Source organism: Crinia signifera, chromosome 9 (genome assembly GCF_055691185.1).
Source record: "Crinia signifera chromosome 9, ASM5569118v1, whole genome shotgun sequence".
Classification (NCBI taxonomy): Eukaryota; Metazoa; Chordata; class Amphibia; order Anura; family Myobatrachidae; genus Crinia; species Crinia signifera.
In genome coordinates this window covers 39,575,666-39,600,209 of record NC_139225.1, presented here as the reverse complement: position 1 = coordinate 39,600,209, position 24,544 = coordinate 39,575,666, and the positions used below count along the sequence as shown (strand labels likewise).

At 44.8% G+C, this 24,544-nt stretch overlaps 1 long non-coding RNA gene across 2 annotated transcripts in view; it reads left to right on the top strand.

Moving 5' to 3' along the window:
- Positions 1–24,544, top strand: part of LOC146036574 (uncharacterized) — a 45,238-nt gene that overhangs the window by 1,481 nt on the left and 19,213 nt on the right. Inside the window, exons 3-4 of one of the 2 annotated variants that reach the window (XR_014460860.1) lie at positions 3,544–3,617; positions 8,941–9,377. This is a non-coding gene — a long non-coding RNA (uncharacterized LOC146036574). Of the gene's footprint in view, positions 1–3,543; positions 3,618–8,940; positions 9,378–24,544 lie in introns of those variants that run through there. The other variant, XR_014460859.1, reaches the window with a different exon arrangement.

Genomic DNA, 24,544 nt, shown 5'->3' with positions numbered 1-24,544 from the left:
ACGTGTCCGGTATAAACAGTAGAATCATTATAAAGATATTTAAAGATTTGTCTAACAAAAAAGTGTTACACCCCTGATGAAGTCTCATAAAGAGACGAAACGCATCCGGTACTTGTCATCCATTATCTAAGGAAAAAACTCCTAAAACAAGAATTTTGCCAAGAACAGCTTGTTTTAATATTTTAATATTTGTATTTTAATAACTGCTTTACATATAAGATGAAAACATTTGTTGCTTATGGATTTGTGAAATAAGGAAAGACAGAAATTGCCATTTATCATCTGTGTAAGGGCGCCCTATAACAATCTTGTGTGGATATTTAGATTGTGGGGGCCTCGCTAGTAGAAGGTCAAGTGTTATTAGTGACCTCTTTTTCTATATAGCACAATTCTAGAGATTTTGTATATATATATATTGGATCAAATAAGCGGTTCTCACGGCTCAACAAAGTTAGATGTTATCAGGGAGCTTCTTTGGCGAGACCATTCGGCGGTACAGCGACCGCGGCTGCAGGATCAACAGGAGCACCGGACAGAGATGAGTACGGCAATCAGCAAGGTCGGGAAGACACGCCCCAACGCGTTTCGTCACGGATATATATTCTGAGGTATGGATCACACTCTCCTCCAAATAGATATCACTGTCGGGGTGCCAACTCAGGTGCTTCCAGATAAATCCAGATACCAGTATAGCATTTGAGAAAAAATAAGGACACTCACCGGGCTTCATACATGGATATATATATTTTCTTTTAATCCATCTTCAGCAGTTCACAAACATAAAGTGCAATGTGCATGACAGTGGGCCATGGGCCAACGTTTCGGTCTGCCCCCAGACCTTTGTCAAGGCCCCCACTATCTCCTCCTAAAGTGCATATACCCCAATGTGCCAGCCAAGCATAAGTACCATTCAGGAGCTCAAAGCCACACCCTCTTGGAGTTAACTATAATATATGGACTGGGAATCTAAACCGCATCAGTTTTCCTATATGTATACATACAAAACATTATCATAAAGATTCCTACCATATCCGCAATTTGCGGGCTGCCCAGTATTCTCTCGCCTGGGACCGAAACGTTGGCCCATGGCCCACTGTCATACACATTGCACTTTATGTTTGTGAACTGCTGAAGATGGATTAAAAGAAAATATATATCCATGTATGAAGCCCGGTGAGTGTCCTCATTTTTTCTCAAATGCTATATATATATATATGTCGGGACCTTCCTGACGTCACGGTCCCGGCCGGCTCCCGCTGCTACAATGAAAACGGACTCTTAGAAAATGGCTGCCCCCATACTGCAGACAGAAAACTGTCTGCAGTATGGGGGCAGCCATTTTCTAATTGTCAGTTTTCATTGCAGCATGAGCCGGCCGGGACCGTGACATCAGGAAGGTCCCGACAGAGAGCCGGGCGAGACGCAGACCGCGGGTAACTATAGCCCCGCATCCCCCCCCCGGCGGCGCCCCCAATTTCTCTGCGCCCGCCCCCCCCCCCCCGCCACCGCGGGGGCTGCAGAGCTATAGTTACGCCACTGGCACTGATGATGCGTCCAGACACCCAGTTTCCGTCCTAGGCTTGGTCACCTAGGTAACCCCCAAACATAACAGTATCACAAATCTCATTGAACACTTACAGTTTATCACAACAATCTGAAAATAGACTCACTGTTGCAACAATACATCAAAATACATTCTATTAAGGATTCTACTGATTATACCGGACACGTCTTCTTAATTTATCACAAAATCCTGCAGCTACTTTCATAACATTAATGACAAGATATACAGCATATTTTATACCAAGTTTAATGAACCCTTATAGGAAACAATGTAACCCATGTGCCTTATTTAAACCACCTGGCGACAATGTACCTAATCTTTGTCTCCAGCGCGCTTCACTTCTTAGAAGCTTCAGTGCTCGTACACCCCTTCTCAAAGTGGTGGGCACATGATCGATTATCATGCTCCTCAGCGATGCCATGCTATGTTTAGCCTCATAGAAGTGACGGGCAAGTGGCTGATCACTCCCACCCTTGTCATAGGCAGCCTTGATTGCTGACCTGTGTCCCGCCAGTCTCTCATGCAACGTTCTCTCCGTTTTGCCCACATAACTAAGTGAACAGGGGCAAGTCAGCATATAAATATTACACTTAGTTGTACATGTTACCCTATGTTGGATAACAAATTTCTTGCCAGACCACTGATGTACAAACGAAGGACCAATTGACATTGAGCGACAGGAGGTACAATCAAGGCACCTATAACAACCTTTTTGTGGTCTCAAAAACTGCTCGCTGGTTTGTTGATGTAACTCTGTTACATCTGTTTTCATCACCAAATCCTTAATATTTCTACCTCTAGAGTAGCAGCTCATTATATTGGTCCCTTCCAATCCCAAACTGGAATCGGACGTCACCATTGGCCACAGTCTCTTGCTTCTAGAGCTAATCACCAAATTAGCTGTATTAAAGTGTTTGACCCAGGGGAACCTCCTCACATATTTATCTTTATTGCTATATTGTAACAGACGTTCTCTATTCTGGAGCATTGCTTTTTCATTAACTTTCAGAAGGAGGGGCAAATGATAACCTCTTGACGAAAATGTAATCAGCATGGTATCATCTGCCTCCTCAGCCAATTTATCGCTGCTAAAAATTCTTCTTGCTCTAATAAATTGTGAGTAAGGTAATCCAAATTTTAAATTTTTGGGGTGAAAACCAGTCGCATGTAAAAGTAAATTACGGTCCGGTTGCTTAGTGAACACATTAGTGGAAACCTTCCCATTACACACGGTAAACTGCACATCTAAAAAGTTTACGACATTTGTGTCTATAGTATTAATTTCACCCTGCCATATAGGGAATAAATCGTCGATGTATCTGGCGTAGAACAAAATTCTGCCAGAAACATCGATGTTGGAAAAAACTAATCCTGTTAAATTAACAACATGATAGTATTCACCTACGATGGGGCGAAATTCGTCCCCATCGCACATCCTGACGTTTGATAAAAAATGTTTCCATTAGAGAAAAAGTAATTATGTGTTAACACTGTCTCTAATAAACTCAGAAAAAAAATCAATGTCGGGTCCCTCATAAAGGAAGTTATCTTGTATTAGTCTTTTGACAACCATCAGGCCTTGGTCATTAGGTATGATAGTATAGAGACTAGTGACATGCAGGCTGCATAACAGACATCCAGCCGGAATGTCACCAATCTCAGACAGTCTCCTCAAAAAAGCTGTGGTATCCAACAGAAAACCACTAGTAGCTTTAATATATGGTTGCAAAATGGCATCGATGTAAGTTGACACATTTTGGTACAGGGAGCCGCGTGCTGCTATTATTGGCGTCCAGGAGGTGAATTAAGGCCTTTATGTATTTTTGGTAATGTATACATCAACAGCACTACGGGTGCTCGAGGGCATAGAGCCTTAGCTAAATCACTACCAATAATTCTGTTAGCAATGGCTTCCTGTAACATACTTTCCAATTGTGCCTTGAACTTATCTGTATCCGACAATTGTCTCTCTATCTCAGATTTATAATTGGAAAGATTCTGCAATACAATCGCCCCGCCCTTATCGCCTCTCATCGCCATCGTTTCTTCCTTGGTAAGATTACTATATTGTCCTGATCTGGTGTTAATAGGAATATCTTATGCTAACAAACGGTTAAACGTTTTAATAGTGGCGTTAGAGGACACAGGTTCAAACACCAATCTCGGCTGTAACAGCTTCAGTTGTTCCGGGATACCAGACACCTTTTCAATATTGCTCCTATTGTCAACACTTTTATTGAGAAATTCTGTAAGCTTCAGCTGCCTAGACAACTTAAATTTTTCAATTTCCCACTTAGTGGGATCAAACACAACAGTAGGAACAAACAACATGCCCTTATTCAGGACACTCAATTCATGTTCAATTAATACGTGGTCAGAGAGATTATATACTAGGCTCTCAGGGGAGGTCCTTCCCTGTCTCTTGCTCTTCCTTTGATGTTGGCCGCCGCGCCGCGTCCTATGGTCGCCTGTGTCTGTGCGGGTTCGGACCGGACCTGAGCGCTGTCTTACACCTTCAGAAACATTGTCAGAGTCACTAGTAGTTAACCCCTCCATAGATGAATTTGTGGCCCCTACTGGTTTGAAAAAGCGTGTTCTGTTTCTGCGGCCGCACTGGTAGCGACCCTGTTGGTTGGAGCCTCCTGCCAACCAATGATGTAATCTAGCTTCACACGTCCACACCAGGTCTTTATGATAATCAGTCATTTGTTTAGTAAACTTATCAAGCCAATCACAGGTTTTATCTGATACAAAAGTTTCCTTATGCAATGTTTCGAATTCTACAATCCGCTTACGTGCGATACACAATTCTCTATTTGCTTCCTCCACAACAAGTAATATCCAGTCATAGCTGCACTTATTTGTGATAGCAATCCATTTTTTGCAAAAGGACATATTAAAGCGGCCGCTTTAATATGTCCTTTTGCAAAAAATGGACTGATTTGTTGTTTAAACAGGAAACTTTCTGCTTCAGACTCAGAAAAGGACAATATATTTCAAAATACAAATACAAACAAACCAAATTTATACATACCCAACTCCCAGTGCACGAGGACGCTTGCCGTGGTAGCGGGCTCTGAGTGATGACCTCAGGACACGGTACCGCCGAGAACTGTGCGTCCCTAGCGTCCTCGTGCACTGGGGGTTGGGTATGTATAAATTTGGTTTGTTTCCTGATGAAGGAGTATTAATAGAGAAGCTCAGAAACGTTGATATAACTCCTGCTGTACGAGTCTTCTTGAAACAAGTGAGTGCCGCCCTCAAATGTGTATATATATATATATATATATATATATATAAAATTTTTACAATGTGCTTATAAATGTATAATATCCCTGTAATTGGGACTACCATCCCACTGTGTGCAATCACAGTTCAAATCCTGTGTCCAGTCTCTCCATCGCACTCAGATCTCCTTTAATTTGATCAGGCCGCACTGTTTTCCACCTTAACGGTTTTCCTGGGTCCAGGCAGGTGTGGAATCTAAAAGAATGTTGAAAAGAGGCGCTCCATATTGGATGTAAAAGTTTAATGGATGCACATACAACATATAGGGATGGGGTAACGTACCAGAATAGGTGGCATACAAAAACCGCAAAAACACAGCATGAACACAGTGCAGGGCACCTAAGAAGTTTAAACCGGTTACACTCAACACTCCTTCCTTGTTGTGATGTTGCTAGGCCACGCCCCAATGCGTTTCATCATCGACTTTGTCAGAGGGCTGGCCTATCAACGGTTAGTTGCCTCTTTTTATCCTCTGTCCTGTTCCAAATAATTAGACACAGTCGGATTCAATCATTACATCAATTACTTATACAAGGAACCCTTGTTCTCTTAGTTTTCAAAACCTTTGTACCAAATTTATAATTCCTAATGACATAGGAATTATAAATGCGGTACAAAAGGGGTGAATAATAAGAGGGGGCGGTTGGCACCAGACACTTTTTTGGCTGGGGGGCGCAAAATTTCAAGTTATGCTATTGCCCTGTGGCAATGAGCATGTTACCTTCCCTGAACAGCTAGCATGTAATCCCATAATCCCACATAGCAACGAGTATGTAACTCCTGGCAAGGAGCACGTAACCCCTGACAACAAGCATGTAACCCTGGCAACAAGCATGTATCAAGTATGTCGGTAAGCGGAACTTACAGTACAAAATGTGTCAAAATATGTAACAGGCATTATGTTGTTTAGTATGTGAACACTCCGAAGTTGCATAGTGACGTCCAGACCCTGCTACTTCCGGGCTCCTGCCACTGCTAAGCACCCTACCCTACCCTAGCACAGAGAGTTCCTTAACGCTCTCATGTTGGGGAACGGCATCTGCAGGCATGTAAAAGCTGCCTCAGTCTCTGCCGGGCACTCAGTAGCTGCAGTGACTGGACATTGGCAGCCCACCAAAAAAATCTTGGCTATCAGGCGGGTTTCTGTGCAACCATAAACCCCCCTGTGTGCTCCACTAAATACCCACAGTCCCCCCCCTTTGATGGCTGCCCTGAACTAAAGCAATGGAGGTAGTCTAAAGGCCCCCATACACTAGTCCAGCTATTCCAAGGGAGCTAAAGGGCAAGTCAGACCAAATTGCCCTTTAGCTCCCTCGGCAGTGCCCCAGGAGGCTCACTTACGATTTGGCAGTTGATGTGCCATTTTTACATGTGATAAAGCTCATGCAATTTATCGCATGTAAACTTCCAGGGAGCTGCAGTGGGGAGCAGGAGAGCCGAGCAGTAATGATTTGTGGGGTCCGGGTAGCGGCAGGTGTCGGGTAGCTGTAGCGGTAGGGTGGGAAGCGACAGCAGATTTTTTTTATTTTTATTATTTTTTATTTAGGATTGAGCATTATAGTATTATAATCAGCAAGGCATAGTTGTGTTTGTTACAGCAAAGAGATATAATATAAATTGGATTACAGTAAAATACATAATAACTTATATTCTTTCTTTTATCATGTAAACAGAATTTAAAAAAATAATAATTCAAAAGACTGTCCGGCAGAATTCTCTCAGCCAATCAGCGGCTGGCCAGTCTTCTTGTTTAAACTCAGCTGCCGTTGCCAGCTGCTCAGCACCCGCCACTGCCCAGACTCCACTGCTACATCGTTGGTGCAGACCTTTGTAGGGTCTGACCCAATATGCATGGGGCCATGCATCAGATGGGATGTCACATGCATCAGATGGGATGTCACACACATCCGATTTGGGTTGATTTTTGAATAGCCCCCTCTGTGTGCGTGGACGATCTGAGGGGGCCAAATACATCTCCCCCTGCTCAGCTGCCTGTCCCCCCTGTCACTTAGATGCCAGTTCTACTGACACTCAGACATCATCCTTGCTGATGGCCAGGTACCCAAAGCCAAAGCGCTTAGACCCACCCCATAACTGCAGCTCAGACACTTGTCATCCAGAAGGGGGCGCGGTGGAGAGTGTGTGTGTGTGCGAACCGAGGGGTTTAGCAGCTCCACTGCAGCTGGATTTAGATATTTCTTACATTTCGAATGTGCCAACCAATCAGAGCTCACAGGCCTGGCTTGTGGATAATAAGGAGTAGGAGAAGCGTGAGGTACGCTCCCCTCACAGGGAAGGAGCCAGCGAGGCAGCAGGAGCAGCACATGTGGTTGCAGCAGTGAGTATTGATGGAAGCATTAGACCAGGCATGGTCAAACTATGGCCCTCCAGCTGTTGTGAAACTACACATACCAGCATGCCTTGCCATAGTTTTAGCATTCACTAATAGCAAATCTGTGGCAAGGCATGATGGGACTTGTAGTTTGACAACAGCTGGAGGGCCATAGTTTGGACATGCATGCATTAGACACTACGGGGGGCATTGTGCATTAGGCACTACGGGAGCAATCTGCATAAGGCACTAAAGGGTGCATTCTTCATATGGAGCTAGGGTGGGGCATTTTGCATATGGCACTATAAGGGGCATTCTGTATATGGCACTACTGAGGGAATTTTGTATATGGCTTTACAGGTGGACACCACAACTCCCTCAATGCTCCGACCACCACTCCCACCCTCCCTCCCTGCTCCTCACTACTACTCCCAACCTCCCTCCCTACACCACACTACTATTCCCACCCTACTCCACACTACTACTCCCTCCCTGCTCCACACCACTGCTGTGCTTGATGGAGAAAGGGTCCCCAGAGATATCAGTGTATGGGGCCCTAAGATTTCTGTTGCCGGCCCTGTGTGTGTGTGTGTTTGGGTGTGGAGAGGATCGTCCACAACTTCCTTCTGCAGAGAGCTGGTCTTTGATCACAGTCCTGTAAATACTTGTAATACACATCACATTTTTATTCCCACACTTTGGAGACACTCTCTCACACTTATTGTGACATGACTTACGAGATCGCTGACAAGTGCGAGATTCCAACTATTTTATACTGTAATCTCTGTGCTGTCCAACTTTCTTTCATAATTGGTGGGGGACGGGGGACGGAGCAGTCATGTCCAAGCTGTTTCAGCATGTTAGTTGGACAAAACATGATCTCATATAATGAAAGGTTATGAGAGAACGGTCTCTTGTAAGATGACTCCATGAAATTCCTTTATTCTTCCGTTTCCCATATTAGCTTAGTTCAAATCTTCTCCGCAAATCCATGTGCCAAGTACAAACATCAATGTAATTAAGTCAAGTATTATCTTTTACTTAATATTCTGAGGTCTTTTTTGGTAATCCTTGTATAATTAGAGTGCAACTAAACCAGAATTACATGGTGTTATATAACAGAGCTGGTAAGAAACTTTTTGCGGTAAAGGTCTTTATTCAAGGGAAAATGTATATCAGGGGTTTATTTACTAAGATGTGAGTTCTGTTGAATATGGGATGTTGCCCATAGCAACCAATCAGATTGTACTTCCTATTTATTTAGCACCTTCTAGACCAGTGGTTCTCTACCTTGGCCCTCAGGACCCCCACACAGTGCAAGGTTTCCAGGTCACCAGCAGCTGCCCTCTGTATCACCAACTGTCACATTTTAAAAATGCACAGGTGACCTGGAAAACATGAACTGTGTGGGGGTCCTGAGGACCGGGGTTGAGAACCACTGTTCTACACTATAGTAGATCGAATCTGATTGGCTGCTACTTTTTCACCATCTACTTTATCTCTCTCCAAGGCTTAGTTAATAGACCCCTGTGCTAGATAAATGACAGACGGTGAGTGTTTGGTGTGGACAACCTTTCCACTTTTTTTAGTTAAGGCATTATACATCTCCTCGATATACCTAGCTAAATATACATAGTGATAGTTATATACACACACACCTATCGCACATAATAAGGGATGTGAAGTGATTTCAAGATATTTGTCCCATGTTGAACACAGTTCTTGCCTTACACAATCTTTCTTTATTCTTTTACAGAATTATTTTCTTTTTCTTGACATGTACTACCTATGGGTGATGGGAACAGCCATGGGGACCAGGTCCGCGCTCAGTTTTGGCACTGTGAAGCATGTGCTGAGTTGCGGAGAGTGGCTGTGCCGTGGGGAGAGGGCCCCAGGGCCCTTCAGCATACCTGGACTTGTATAAAAAGTACCCCTCCCCTCTAGATGCAACTGCAGGTATCAGCTGATTGACTATGACCCAAATAATCCTGGTCAACACGAATTTTGAGTCTGGGTTATGCATATCTGATTTTTATTTCTTCCACATTACTAATTAAAGAGAAGGAACTGTTTTAGTGAAAAAGTTTGCTACATATATATATATATATATATATATATAGATAAACAAGTCTGCCAGGCACTCTGTGTACTGTGTACAACTTTGAACAGGGATACAGATACATACAGGCGATGATCGGCACTCCTCATAACCAGCTTGCAATTAAAAATAAGCAATGTCCAATACAGTGGAAGTCTGGTCAACGTTTCGGGTGTTAAACCCTTTATCAAGACAATTGATAAAGGGTTTAACACCCGAAACTTGACCAGACTTCCACTGTATTGGACATTGCTTATTTTGAATTGCAAGCTGGTTGTGAGGAGTGCAGATCATCGCCTGTATGTATATATATATATATATATATATATATATATATATATATATATATATATATATATATACAATCAAGATACATCCAGGAAAGATTTCTCCTCCTCATGGATAAACCAGCACTGGACTCAATGAAGAAGTTAAAAAATTTGTATTAAAGGTCATAGCATCAGACCAATAAATAGTATGGCATGACAGATCATATAACATAATAGAGAAACATCTTTCAGGCATGGAACAAGTAGTGTTACTGTATGGGCTTCATAGCCATGGGCTTCATAGCCAAACGTTCCTTGACGTTACTAATACTTACCTGTTGCTGAGCTGCATGCACTCGGTGATCCAGGGTGGGCACTCATAACAGTGAACCATGGGACATTGATCCCCCCAGCTTAGATCACCTCAGTGTGCACGCTATCTCCATCATTAACATCATGCTCAGGGCTCATTGCTGAGCCGCAAATCAGCAGATACGTTACACAGCAGATACGTATGCACACCTGCTGAATTTACCCATGTAATTTATCAGTCCTTATTAGGACTCTAATGTGGTATAATGTGGTATAAGCAGCCGTTCAATGTGGTACTGACTCCCGTGTATACCTACCTATTGCTGAGCTACATGCAATCTGTGATCCAGCATGGGCAGGCACTCTACTGATCCCCTCAGATTGTGTATTGTGTATGCCGCTTTCTATCAATACTGTCTGCAGAGCTCGATATGCTGAACCACATACACATTGAATTCTAGTGTGGGAACCAGCAGTGGTATCAAGGGGTCATTTATCCCCCCAACTAAGATAATAACATTGTGTACACTGTCACTATATTAGTCTTGATGAACTAAATATGCAGATTGTTGCTTATATACTCAGCAACATTATTTACATGCAGTGGCTGAATTAGACATTGTCTTGAACGCAAACATATCACTCCACATTATGACCATTCTTGTGATCCATCAAGAGATCCGTAGCCCCCCCCCTTTTTTTTTGATCTGAGGGATCCATCATACGTCATTCATACACACAATCTGTGGATACACATCGATTATCACAGCTTATCTCTCTTCCCATACAATGAAGTGGCCACATAGACACCTGTTGAGGAATAAATAAGAGAGCATACTTTGATATAATTTATTTAGGAGGAGTAAGACACATAGGGACTCCGTACGTGTAATTTTAACTTGCACTATGTTCACATTTTTTGTGTATATGTTTCATGTTTTATGTAGTCTGTCATATTTCGCAATTTTAATTTATTCTAATTAAAAGGTATATTTTATTGTATTGAGTAAACTCTTTCTTCATGGTGCACCACATCGTGACAAACCAAACTCTGTCTCTTCTTGCAATACTCAAAATTAGAAATAATGTTTTTCAACTCCTATTGGTACATAAAATTATAAAATTAAGATGGGGCCATATTAGACCCTATCGCTGTACCTTTGCACTGTAAAACAAATTAATTGTTGAATAAAAAATAATTTTTGTGCAAAATAATTTCCATTAATGATAGCAAAAATTATATCGGAGGACCTACATAGAGTGGACTGGAACCTACAACATCACAGCCTGCAATCCCTCAGCATGTGCATTATTCGGGTACAAGCTGGTGACATCAAGTGTCATGAAAGGTTTTTTTTTTTTGTTACCCGCACACAATCCTCATTATGTTAGAGGAAAGAAAGGACCCCCCTTGATAACAATTGGATTGGTGTATTCAACTTATCTTAATGGGAGGTGTGCCACCACTAGACAAAAATAGGATAAATATAAACAAAAGAGAGAAAGATGTATTTTAACGGGTGCACCTATATGGTTTCAGGAAGTTTAAATATAACCTTTATTTCAGTGGTTAAAACTAGCGAAATATGACAAACACACATAAAAGACATAAAAACGACAAGTGATTACAAGGGAAGGATAAAGTGTGTTATTTTTATTTTTTAACGGTGGCTTCCTGATTGTGCATTATCTTGTTATATATCAATGTGTGGACCAGGTTTCCTACTTAGACACTGTATATTAAATATATGCAAAAGTTAAACTGTGTCATTGTGTCTTTAATAGTATCGCCTATCTCATTGGGGTGTGATATACTGTTCAAAGTATAATTGTCAAAAATTAGAAAACCTTTGATAGTCACCCTTTATGACCCACGTGTGTTCACCACAAAATAATATCAATTCCTACTGGGATTTATCAAGAAATACTGAGGATTTATTTATATCCTTTCTCCTAACGCCTTTTGTCAGATGTAATAGTCAGAATTTTCTATTACTAGAATCAGACACAGTGGAGAAATGTTGCAATTCAAAGTTGCAGTGTAGTGCAACAAAGTTTCTTTGTGAACAATTCCCTGATAAACAGGTCTGCTGTGTACAATGATGTAAAATTACCCACGTAGAGATTAAATGATAGATATTTAACCAGTGTCACCAGTAAATAATTAGCAGGTGGGTTACCAAGTTCATTAATCCTATTCAAAAAATCTGTAGTATCTTTAAGAAAATAGGGACTACTCTTTACCACAAGCTGTAATAATTAATCCACATATTGGGATAGTGGTTGTCCCAATGATCCTATAGAGCAGTGGTTCCCAACCCTGGTCCTCAAGTACCCCCAACAGTGCTTGTTTTGCAGGTCTCCACACAGAATCACAAGTGCTATAATTAGCTCCACCTGTGATCTTTTCACATGTGCCTGAATAATGAGTGCACCTGCCTGGTGACCTGGAAAACGTGCACTGTTGGGGGTACTTGAGGACCAGGGTTGGGAACCACTTCTATAGAGGAAATAATGGGCCTGCCTGGCAGGGAAATCAAGGCTTTGTGAACCTTCGGGAGGATATAAAATAGAGGTATCCTAGGAAAGTTCTGAGTAAAAAAAAAAGTCATCTGTTTGTTCATCCAACCAGCCCTGCTCCAAACCAAATCGGAGTAAACTGTCAATCTGTAGCTTAAATTCTTCAGTGGAGTCAAGTGTTTCATAACAGTCACTATCTGCTACTTGTCTCATGACTTCCTGAATATAGTCTTCTCTATTCAGTATCACTATACACCCCCCCCCCCCCCTTCCTTATCGGTGGGGCGTACAATGATAGCCAAATTATCTCTCAGCGATTCAATAGCTTTTTTTTCCCCTGGAGTAAGATTAGAGAATCTATTTTTCTTTGAGCTAAGGACAGCACAAAAGCGTTGTGCAGCATAGTTGGATCTCTATCTATCTATCTATCTATCTATCTATCTATCTATCTATCTATCTATCTATCTATCTATCTATCTACTGTATCTATCTATCTATCTATAATATATATATAAATATTGTTCGTATTTCTTCTGTGATTGTATGGACTTTCTCCCATGAGGCCATGCCCCCATTTCACCACCTCTGTGAGCTGCTGGTCATACCCCCTGCCTGGTGTGAATAGACACTGTGCACATAGCAGGGGCGACTCCCAACTGCCCCTGCCACCTCAGGATACTGCTGGCCCTGGGAGGGATAAGGGTCCATCCCAAAAAAAGGGACGTTTCCACAAAAATTGGGACAGTTGGGAGGTAAGCCAGTATACCTACAAACCTACAATTATCTCTGGAGATTAGGGATAGCACACAACTACGTGTCTGTAGTTGCAGCCATGCTGCAAGTAAAAATTAAAATACAGTTTGCTGAAATTGTGGACAAATGTATAGCTGCTAATATGACAAATCCATGTTCCCTGGCCCCAGTAGTATATGCGCTTGGCTTATGTCTATGCCAGATACAGTAGGTCCCATACAGTTCTTTTCTTGTTTTTAACTATTTGTTTTGCAAGTGAAATATACATTAGTTACTGAGCAACAATAAAACTTCAAAATCCTTCTAATAAAGAAGAAACTCTGCCCTGTATATATGCATACCTGTAAAAGTAGCTAAAGTATGCATACCAAAGGTTATTAAATGCCAGGGAAATAAAGACATCACCAGAGTCATTAACTCATACATTTACAATTACAACTGTGTTCTCAGTATGATAACAACTAATATCGATTTTGCAAAACTCAGGGTCACATCGGGACTGTGAAATGGTTTAGTCCCCAATGGACCCTGCATTTTGCTCTCTCAGGCCCCTGGCAATATTGCGGGGGCGGGGCAAAGCGGCGTACCTGACGCTGCTCCAAGCACTGCCTCCTCCATCAGTGTGAACAGGAACCGGGTCGCTTGACCTGGTTAACCCGATCACATTACACAGTAACCCAGCAACAAACTGGTAAGAACCCTGCTTTTTTACTGGTTCATAATGTCGGGTTGCTGCTCCCAGTAAGCCCTTTCATATCACACTATTGCCGGATCGAACACCTATGAGCTGGCAATTGGATTAGATCTGGAACGGGTACAAGCCTGTGCTCCCTAAATTGAAAAAAGAGAAAATGTAGGTGCACACGGCAGGGTTTATTTACTAAGATGGGAGATCTATTGAAGATGGGATGTTGCTATGGGCAACCAATCAGATGCTATCTATTATCTTCTAGAAGGTGCTAAATAAATAAGAAGTAGGTTCGGATTGGTTGCCCAAAGCAACAACCCATGTGAAATAGAAATCCCATCTTAGTAAATAAATCAATACAAGTACTAAGAATATTGCTAATGATAATAATAGTAATCATCATAATAATAATAATAATAATAATAATAATAAGAAAAAGATGAAGAAGAAGATTCTCAAATTTAATATGGAGTAAAATTAGTACTTAGCGTTAACTTTGTTCAAAATTATGGGGACACCTACCACGACCAGGTGACCTCATCAGATGGGTCCTCAATATTCTTAAGGTTAAATTCCAAAGCGCTGAACCGCTCATGCTGGATGATGGCCCGGCAGATGGGGTCCCGGCGGTTAGGCTGACATCGGAATCCCAACTGTTGAAATGCCCAACAGTTGGGATCCTGACAAAGGAGGGGCTATTCTCCTTTGCTGGGTCCCACGACCTCCATAGAATCAGTGGCTAGCCAGCGAGCCTGCATGTGGCTTCTTTGTGCTCACCCCTCTGTCGGAGTACCGGGGGTCGGGATTCCAATGTCGGTATACTGACCGTCGGAATCCCAACTATTGGCCCGTCGTACCACGGTGTGTTAGAAAGTGTTAAATGAACAAGAAGTGCTGTAGAAGCCGAGTACTAGCAGTGTTAGACCCCATACACTTATGTGATGTCTTGGAGGGAGAAGTCGCATAATAATTCCTTTGCACAGGATTGGTTGCCTGTGTTTGAGGTTTAACCTGCAAGCACAGGACCGCGCATCAGAATGGATTAGATGTCAATCAAATCCAATTTGGACCTGTCGGAATCAGGTGAAAAGTAACCAAATTGGACAACTGTATGGCCAGCTATACAATCGGGAGATTTATCAAAACCTCCACAAAAAGGGAAAATGGAAGTGCTGCTCAATGCTCACCAATCACAATGTATCTAGTACAGTCTATAAATTACTAGAATATGAACAACACCTCGGCTTGTTCTCTTTGAGAGGTCTGATACATGTTGTGGGTGTGTCCCTCCAACCCAATCTTCTTGTGTTCCAAATTATGGGCCTTATTCTGCTTGGTGCTGTCCGTTCCAAATCCATCCAGAAATGTACATCGAAGTGGCTCGGGAAATATGGGCGTAACATGGGCGTCATGTGGGCGTACACAAGGGTGAGGTTTCAAAGTGGGCAAAACTGGGCATAAATCTGGGCGTACACGTGGGAATGCACGAACTGTGGTAGGCGTGCATTCAGACAGGACACCGACTGCAAGCGAACCAACACGCACGAAATATGCGGTGTCCATAAGCAAGTTTCAGTTTGCGGAGAGCACTTGGTTTATGGGCTAGGCATTCAGTTTGCCCAATTAGTACGCTCGCACCTGAAGCACTCTCAGCTGACCACAATACAATCCACTCCTCTACTCATTAGTGATTAATTACACTCTTTTCACAGTTCAATTGGAACCACTAAGACAGGTAAAGGGGCAACAATGAAGTAATGACACTTAACATGATGTTAGGGTTAATCTAAAGTGCTAGTAATGTGTTAAAGTATCAAGTTGGAATTAATTGATTACATTTACAAATAAACAATTTGTTATTAGTTTGGCTAATTGCTTAAGTGTGTCATGTTGCAGAAGCATGAGTTCCGAATAGAGTAGTGAGTTTTGCGGAAATACACCGAATCGGTGCGTACGGCCAGCTTCCCGTCCGTTCGGACGCTGTAAGACCATCCTGAATCTTTGTGTTCCCACCGCACACGCACGTTTGGATGTAGTCCGAAGACACTGCCTCTTCTTAGAGAGTCCGTCCGAAGGGATGTGGACAACCTGTGGGCGTGTATTCTTAGAATGTCCGCACAGCGTGGCGTTCGGTCATTTACGAAAGAATTTGGAACGGAGCGCAATAACCAAAATAATGCCCAATGTGAAGTTGGCTGTGGCAGAACGTCCCTTCCCTACATTATCCCACCTCTCCAGGAGAGTTTCACTATTAATCAGGTACTGTATGTATTATTGTTGTTCAGTGAGGGGAGTCTAGTCATGTCAATGCTGTTTCAGCAATTGGTTCCACCTTACATGACATCAGCAGGAGATTACATGCATACCTGATCCCTGTGACTGTCATCTGTGCAACACTGATACTCAGGAAGGTATTAATAAAATCCAATATTGGTATCACTATGAACTATCGCTGCCATTCCCATTATTCAGAGCAGTGTTGTCCATAAAAGCAGAACGCCTTATAAAGGCTGCAATGTTTGAAGATGGACAGAACCATGATGCACTGCAGGTGGGGCAGATGTAACATGTGCAGAAAGAGTTAGATTTAAGGGAGTTATTTTGTTTCTGTGCAGGTTAAATACTGGCTACTTTATTCTTACACTGCATTTTAGAGTTCAGTTTGAACACACCCCATTCAAATCTAACTCTCTCTGCATCTGTTACATCTGCCCTACATGCAGTGCAGCATGGTTTTGCCCATCTGCAAAAATTGCGGGCCCCAGTAAACGCAGGTGTTCCCCAGCCTGTTCATGGTGGGTGGGTGACATTGGCACCTGCCCTGATTTAGTTGAACCACAAGCAGCCACTGAGTAAGTAGCTATCAAATGATTTCTTCTCTGTGCGGGACGCATCCACATCGGGTATGGATTGTAAAGATGGTCGACAGTCATTAAGTCAACACCACTAGGTCGACATACTGCAAGGAGGTTGACATGGGTCAAGGTCGAGAGGTCATTAGGTCGACACAAGCATTAGGTTGACATGGTCTAGGTCTAGGTCGACAGTCAAAAGGTTCACATGGCGTTTTTCACTGTTGTTTTACCCGAATGTCGACACAGTCAACATGGACACAGGATTAAGTGCACCGCTGCTCTCGCCATGCTTCAGGCTCAGTGCCGTGCTGCACTCGGACACTATTTTATTCCCCCACCACGCTCTAGTGGATGATAGGGCATGAAATACCGCCTGTCGGCACATGTCGGCTCAAAAAAAAACAGCGAAAAACCCCATGTTGACCTTTTGACTATCAACCTAGACCATGTCAACCTAATGCTTGTGCCAACCTAATGACCTGTCGACCTTGTCCCATGTCGATCTAGACCCATGTCGGCATTGCAGTATGTCGACATATGGTGTCGACCTTATGACCATCTATAGGTCGACCAACAGACCGTATCCCTCCACATCTGTATGCATCCCAGCACAGGGATTCATGCAGCATGGGGGAAGGGGTGTTCGGTAGGGTGGTGCCAACCTGCTCACTGTTTGACATACAGCATACCGCAGTCACCATGTTGTGTAATTGAAATTTCCCAATCAGATGAGTCAGAGATGTGTTATTAATGTTTACATTGTTGCTATGTTCATCTTTAACGGAAGTATGTGGAATATTATATAACTCATTTCAGATTGCAATTCCTGCTCTTTACAAGAGTATATATAAGAATACGGTCATGCAAGTTTCTATTTTTAAACTATTTATTGCAGGTGACCATTTTTTTTCCAATATATATGGTCATTACTTCTGCAATCGTATTGTTTCATCAGCAAGTAACATAGTAGCCACAGTTAGCAAGCTCTGTGATACTTTCATAGACCAGAAAATGCGCCGCTTTCCTGGACATGTGGGCAGGTGTATCGTCATGATGGGGAAGGACACCAGTAGAGTGGGTTCTTGAATGGTGCCTGGAAATTTCTTCCAGCACTTGGAACAGGCATTGGTTGTCCTACCAGTTACCAATTGCCATCCAGCGACGGTGCGCTGCTGCATGAGTGGTATGCTCAGGGGTGTGGCCACCGGGTGGAAAAAAAAGTCATGCAATTTGTGCGGGGGCGGGATTATCATTGCACATATAGAGGGAAAGAGAGGACAGGCTGCTGCTGCTGTCTCCCCAGCTCAGCACACTGACTGCATTGAGCAGCGTTTGCTGAGCTGGGGAGAGAGTCTGTGCTGCCGCAGCAATGTGCCTTCTCTCTCCCCACTGCCCAACTCCCTGCAAAGGGGAGGCAGAGGGGGACCTGCCCCCTCCCCCCCTCCTCTCTACGCCATTGAGTACGGTAGCTGAATGACCAGTCTTGGACTCAAAAACAGCCACCATCTGCTTGACCATGCAGTTCTCACTCTGTGGCAGATCCCTTCGAACTTGGGTCCACTGGGCCAATTGTTGTTTGGTCTTAGGGTCAAAACTGTAGATTAAGGACTCATTGTCACAAAAACAGGCACCATCTGCTTGGCCACGCACATTCACCAAAATTTTTGAAATTTACGCCAATCGGTGATCCGCAGCAAATTCATATGCAAGTCGCTCACCATCTCCAGTGCATGCAGGACTTACTTGCCAAGTGCAATAGAAACAGGCTGATCGGGGTCAGAACTGACGTCCTTCAAGTACTTAGGCATACCTGCATATTCCCTGATATTCCAAGAAAATTGGCGGTTACCACCTCCAAATGCCTGCTTCCTTTCACCTAGCTAATGGGTAGTGATTACAAAAGGGTTGGATTTTATCACAGGATGGCCTAGCGCATCCTTACTCTGAGCCCTACAAATGTGATTATCCTCTGGCCTGTGAATTCACAGACGTGCGATCAGATCTGAATAACTCCCTATACTTTGTCTTATTGTTAATACCTCTCCCTGTATTTTAACAGGTGTATCCCAGACTGACAGAAGTAAACAAATTGGCCTGCTTACATCATAACATGGCTGAAAAGCACAGAAGGAAACTATACGGTAACAGGAATGTGGTTATTAAAAGCTGCAGTAAAACATATTTATCTCCATGTACAGTGCCAGATTAAGCCCTCGGGGGGCCCGGGGCACTTTGGACAGGGGGGCCCCCTTGCATTTGTCATTACTGGTCGCAAACTGCATGGGAAAATATTACACTGTCAAAACACAGAGTAAAGGCAGTATAAACTTGGTCAATGGGTAACTGCAGGGGATATATAGATATAGATACACACACACACACACACACAGGGCCGGCGCCACCACTAGGCAGCCTTAGGCATTTGCCTAGGGCGCCGGCCACTGGAGGGCGCAATTTGAAGCAGGTCCCCCCACCCCTGGCGTTCTGCATCCCCCGTCACCCCCAACCCCTGACAACCCCCCCGTTGAAGGATGCAGCGGCATCCCAGCACCCCCGCTGTGTGGAGCGGCTGGCCTGCTGCCGCAATACCTGGACCCCCCCTCCCCCCTGTGCAGGAGGGGGGGTCCAACCAACCGGGACCTGGTGCCGGCAACCAGGGCCGCCAAGAGAAATTCTGGGCCCCGGTACAACAACTTCCTGGGGCCCCCACGGGTGGAGATCCCCGCACACTCTGCGGACCATGTGTTACGCCACTGCTTCCAAGGTGGATACACGTACAAAAATTTACACTGTAATGTCTATTACACATGTCACACATCCATTACAAATTATACCACATGCCATAATGCTCCTTACACGTTATGCCACACACCGTAATGCTCATTGCATATTAAGAAGTTAACATGCTCTACCAGGGGTTAACATGCTCTGCCAGGGGTTAACATTCTGTGCCAGGGATTAACCTGTCTTCCCTGATTTACATGCTCTGCCAGGGGTTAACATGCTCTGCCAGGGGTTACATGCTCTTTGCAAAGGATTTACACATACCCTCCAACATGGCCCATTTCATTAGGTACAAAATGCTCTGTTCCTGGACTTCCCTGCCAGTGGCAATTACAGATGTGAGCCTGCAGCACAGTCCAATATTCAAAAGGGGGGGTCACATATACTGCCACCCCAAGCATCACTGTCCTGGACTCACTGGCAGTTGATGTGACTGCCCCTCTTTGAATTTTGGACTGTGCTGGAGTCCAACCTCTGTAATTACCACTGGCAGGGAAGTCCAGGAACAGAGCATTTTGTACCTAATGGAATGGGTCATGTTAGGGGTACTTGCCACCAAATAAAAAAAAAACCTGTGTGTCCAGACCAGGGCCCCCCTGACAGGCCCGGGCCCGGGTAAATTGTACCTGCTCCCCCCCTCTCTCGGCACCCCTGCCGGCAACCCCGCCCCCCCATGTGAAGCTGCTGGTCTGCCGCTGCGATGCCCGGAACCCCACCACAACCCCCAGGGGAGCGGGGGAGCAAGTAAGGGAGCCGGCACCCCCCCTGTGTGGAGCAACCAACCGGGACCCGGTGCCGGCAACCCCGCCCCCTGTGTGAAGCGGCTGGTCTGCCGCTGCGATGCCCGGAACCCCACCACAACCCACAGGGGAGCGAAGGAGCAGGTGAGGGAGCCAGCACCCCCCCCCCCGTGTGGAGCGGCTGGTCTGCCGCAATAACAGGACCCCCGGGGGGCAGGTGAGCGCCAGAGCACCCCCACCCGCCTGGGGCGCTCCGGTGTCTGGCACCGGCCCTGCACACACACACACACATATATATATATATATAATATATACATACACACATACACATACATACCACATGAAAAGCCTGTGTTTGTCCCTCTGCACCTTACTCTGTAGGAGACCTCACAGTCCCAGTGCTGCCTCTGATTAAAAACCCTCCCTTGACTAGGCTGCTGCTGCTGTTCTACATAGGCCTAAGAAGCATGTAATGAGCTCCCCCAATCAGAGCTCAGCACAAACTTCTCAGCCTCTGCCCTCTGGTGCAAAGTGTCATGTGATTTAGTCAACTCGCAGTAATGCACTGCACACTTGTGGTCAGTGTGCCTTGGCTCCCGATGCTCAGCACCATTAATCATTGTCACATTGGCAGATAGGTGATGCTGCAGCACTAAGCACTACCCCACTCCCATGCACAAAACCTTTAGCTAAAAAAAAAAATTACATGCCAACCACAGGGGGACCCTAGCTAGAGGGGGGCCCAGGGGTACTGACCCCTTGTGCCCCATTATAATCTGGCCCTGTCCATATATATATTAAAGTTACCTAAAGCTACATACTATGGGTCTAATTCAGCAAAGCTCCCTGAACAGCCAAAATGCTGCCCACTGCTCGTATGAATGTCTGTCCCCCCCCCCCCCCCCCACCACCACCGCCGAATCCCTTAAGTTACATGTGAGGGGATGTGCGCGAACACATCCCCATGCATGCAAAGGAAGGGGAGAGAAATCATTTAATGTCCCCAGTGTCTCTCCCCTTTGGAAATAAAAGTCAGCCTAAACTGACTTTTTTTCCCCTGGAGTCCCCCGGAGAGGAGGCGGGGGGCTGATGTCGCCCATGGCAGGCATTGACCCGCCTGCGGTCCCAGGGGAACACCCAGCATTTTTATGGGGATGCCCATAAAACGATGGGTGGTCCTCTTCTCCAGACCAGTTTCCGCAGCCACTCGCCCCGGGCCCTCCCTCCCAGCACATGCGCAAACCCCGACCATCGAGGCCTGATCACTATGAGCGATCCTGAATTAGCCCCTATTGTCTTAATAACCCTACATGAGGGATATTTTTTAACTTACAAAATATTGATTGCTTCTCCCTACCACTAACTGCAATGGAATGCTATTACATAAGAACTGTAACAGTCCTTTGAAATATTCATGGAACTATCCATATAATTTCACATTAATATCCTTGCCTCGTGACAGCAGTGAATCATGTTGTAGGTTAAATATAGTTTGCTCTAATATTTATTTAACCCTAATGCTAGCTTGCTAATGCTATACCAATAATACATTTGCATCTTTTTTTCTTTACATTTTTTTTTTATTGAAGCGTGAAAATATAACACATCAAAATAATTGAGAATAAAATATATAGGAACAAATATCCAGAAGGAAGGAAGGAAATATGATAAAGATATAAATAAATATGATAGAAGAAAACCATTGTACAAAAACATGTTAATCCAGATCAAATTACGAATGGAAAAAGATCTGCAGCCGAGACAATATTAAATTACAATCACACACATACTGTGAAACAGTGGCGTAACTACTGTAAGGCAGCCCCAGCTGCCGCTTGGGGGAGCAAGCCACATTGGGGTCTATGTGGGCGCCAGCACTCGCTGGACACACTAACTTGCTGCTGCCTGCCACTGCCCACTGGCTGAGCACCGGAGGCGAGTCAGCCGCAGTGCGGGTGTGGCCATGGCAGAGATGACAAATCCCCCACTGATTCAATTGACTGTACACAGAGCCGGCTATTGACTACTGTGTACAGGATGGGCGGGCGGATGGGCGTGCTGGGGCAGCCTGGGATGCATCAGAGCCAAGGGAATCACAGTGTCTGCTGGTTTCTCTTCCTCTATCGTGCATCAGCTTCTCCGTTATGCGTGTGACGTCATCACCTCACGCTGGGGAAACACGATGGAGAGGAGCCCGGGGGGCGGCACAAACTTTTTGGCAGGGGGGAGCAAAATTTATAGTTACGCCACTGCTGTGAAAGCAGAACATGTTTATATATGCCCCCCCCCCCCACAAACACACACACACAGTGACACATGGCCTCAGTCCATAAAATGCTTGCCTAATTCCGGTGTAGAACTGTCCTCTTCTGTCCCTGCAGGCGTCCAAGGGATTAAGAAACTAAACACATTACCCGGATCTGTCATACTGAGGAGCAGCATGAGTTTCCACAAGCTACTCCTCCGCGTAAATGATGTGGGATTCCACTGACTTTCGTCGATGGGAATCCCCTCAGCCAATCACCAGAGGAGATACACAGGTGTTTGGCTGTTCACTTCCCATAGAATTCAATGTTATGAAAATAACGTGTTCTGTGATGGGAACTGGCAAATCAGCCTGACCGCAAAGTTAATTGAAGGTGTCCACAGGGGTGACCCCTATTAACTTCTGGGGAGGGTTCATGGGAAACCCTGTGCCAGGCCATCATGTACAACCACCAACTGCAGATTTTGGTGTCTGTGGGGGTGCGTTTGCATTCTGGATATTGTTAAAGCAGGCACCATCCAGGGCCGCCATCAGGGGGGTGCCTGGGGTATCACTTGTCCCAGGCCCTGCCATTCTGAAGAGAGGAGAGGGCCCGGTCCGCTCTACCGAACACGCCAGCCAAACCGCACACATAATCAGCGGTCGGCCACCTGCTACCCGCCACACACTGAAGTCTCCTGTCAGCGGTGGGCTGCGGGATACCTGCTTCCAGCCACTCAGTCATAGGAGAGGACGCAGATGCAGGGACAGATGCTGGGGGTGCTCATGCACCTCTAGCATCTGACAGGAGTGCACAAAGCACCCAGCACTACCCGGAAGTGCAGATTCCGGGAGCGCTGGCATGGAGTGCTCACCCCTCTGCATCGAGCATGTAACCCTAACTGCAGTTCGTACACATGGGAAGGAGCATGTATGGCCCCTGGGCAACAATCAAATAAGTCCACCTGGGCAACGAGCAAGTAAGTCCCCCATGGCAAAGATCATTTAACCCCCTCTGTCCAGTGGCAACGAGCATGAAATCACTGGCAAGTAGCAATAAACCCATGGTAAGGAGCATGTTACCCCTGGCAACGGCATTTCACCTCCCCACCTTGTGGCAACAAGCATGTAACTCCTGGTAACAAGCCTGTAGGTAAGCAGCAGTTCTGTGGCATTATATGTAAAAGGCATTACAATGTGTGGCATATTATGTTAAAGGTTTTATTATGGAATAACATGTAATGGGCATTACAGTGTGGGGCATAATATGTAATCTGCATTACGGTGTGCTGTATGATATGTAATCTGCCTTACGGTGTGCTGTATGATATGTAATCTGCATTACGGTGTGTTGTATGATATGTAATTGGCATTTGCAGTGTGTCAATGTGTCATTTAGGTTTTGTATCATTTAGGTTTATTGTTTAATACTCAAATTGATTGCACCATCGTGAGGTGCCGACTAGAGGAGTGCAGCCAAAATATCTGACTCAAATATTTTGTGTAACAGTGTAATAGTTGGTGGGGGGCCCTTCCAATTTTGTCAGTCCCGGGCTCCATAATTTCTGATGGCAGCCCTGGCACCATCACATACCCCTTATAAATCTACGGGGATTGTGGCTGCCTTCAGCAATGGAGGGATCACTGCAGGTATCTGTTCTGATATATGTGATATATGTGCCGGCTGGTTATTCCATGGTTCAGCTGCGCTCTGTGCATTAGGCAAAGCATGGTGCCTACCTGACCCTCTCCTTCAGGGAGAAAATGCTCTGTTCCTGGACATCCCTGGTAATGTATGATTGCCATCACCTGTGGGGAGCTGGGTAATTGATAAGAAAGGTGTTTCACCACAGGTGATGGCAATCCTACATTACCAGGGAAGCCCAGGAACAGAGCATTTTCTCCCTGAAGCAGAGGGTCTGGTATGCAACCCTGAGGAAAAGTAAGGCACCCGGGTCTCAGCATAAAGCAGGCTTTCCCAACCGCATCCTCAAGGCACACCAACAGTGCAGGTTTTAGTGATATCCAGGCTTGAGCACAGGTGACTTAATTAGTATTCCTGTGGTTGGGAATGCCTGGCATAAAGCATCACACTC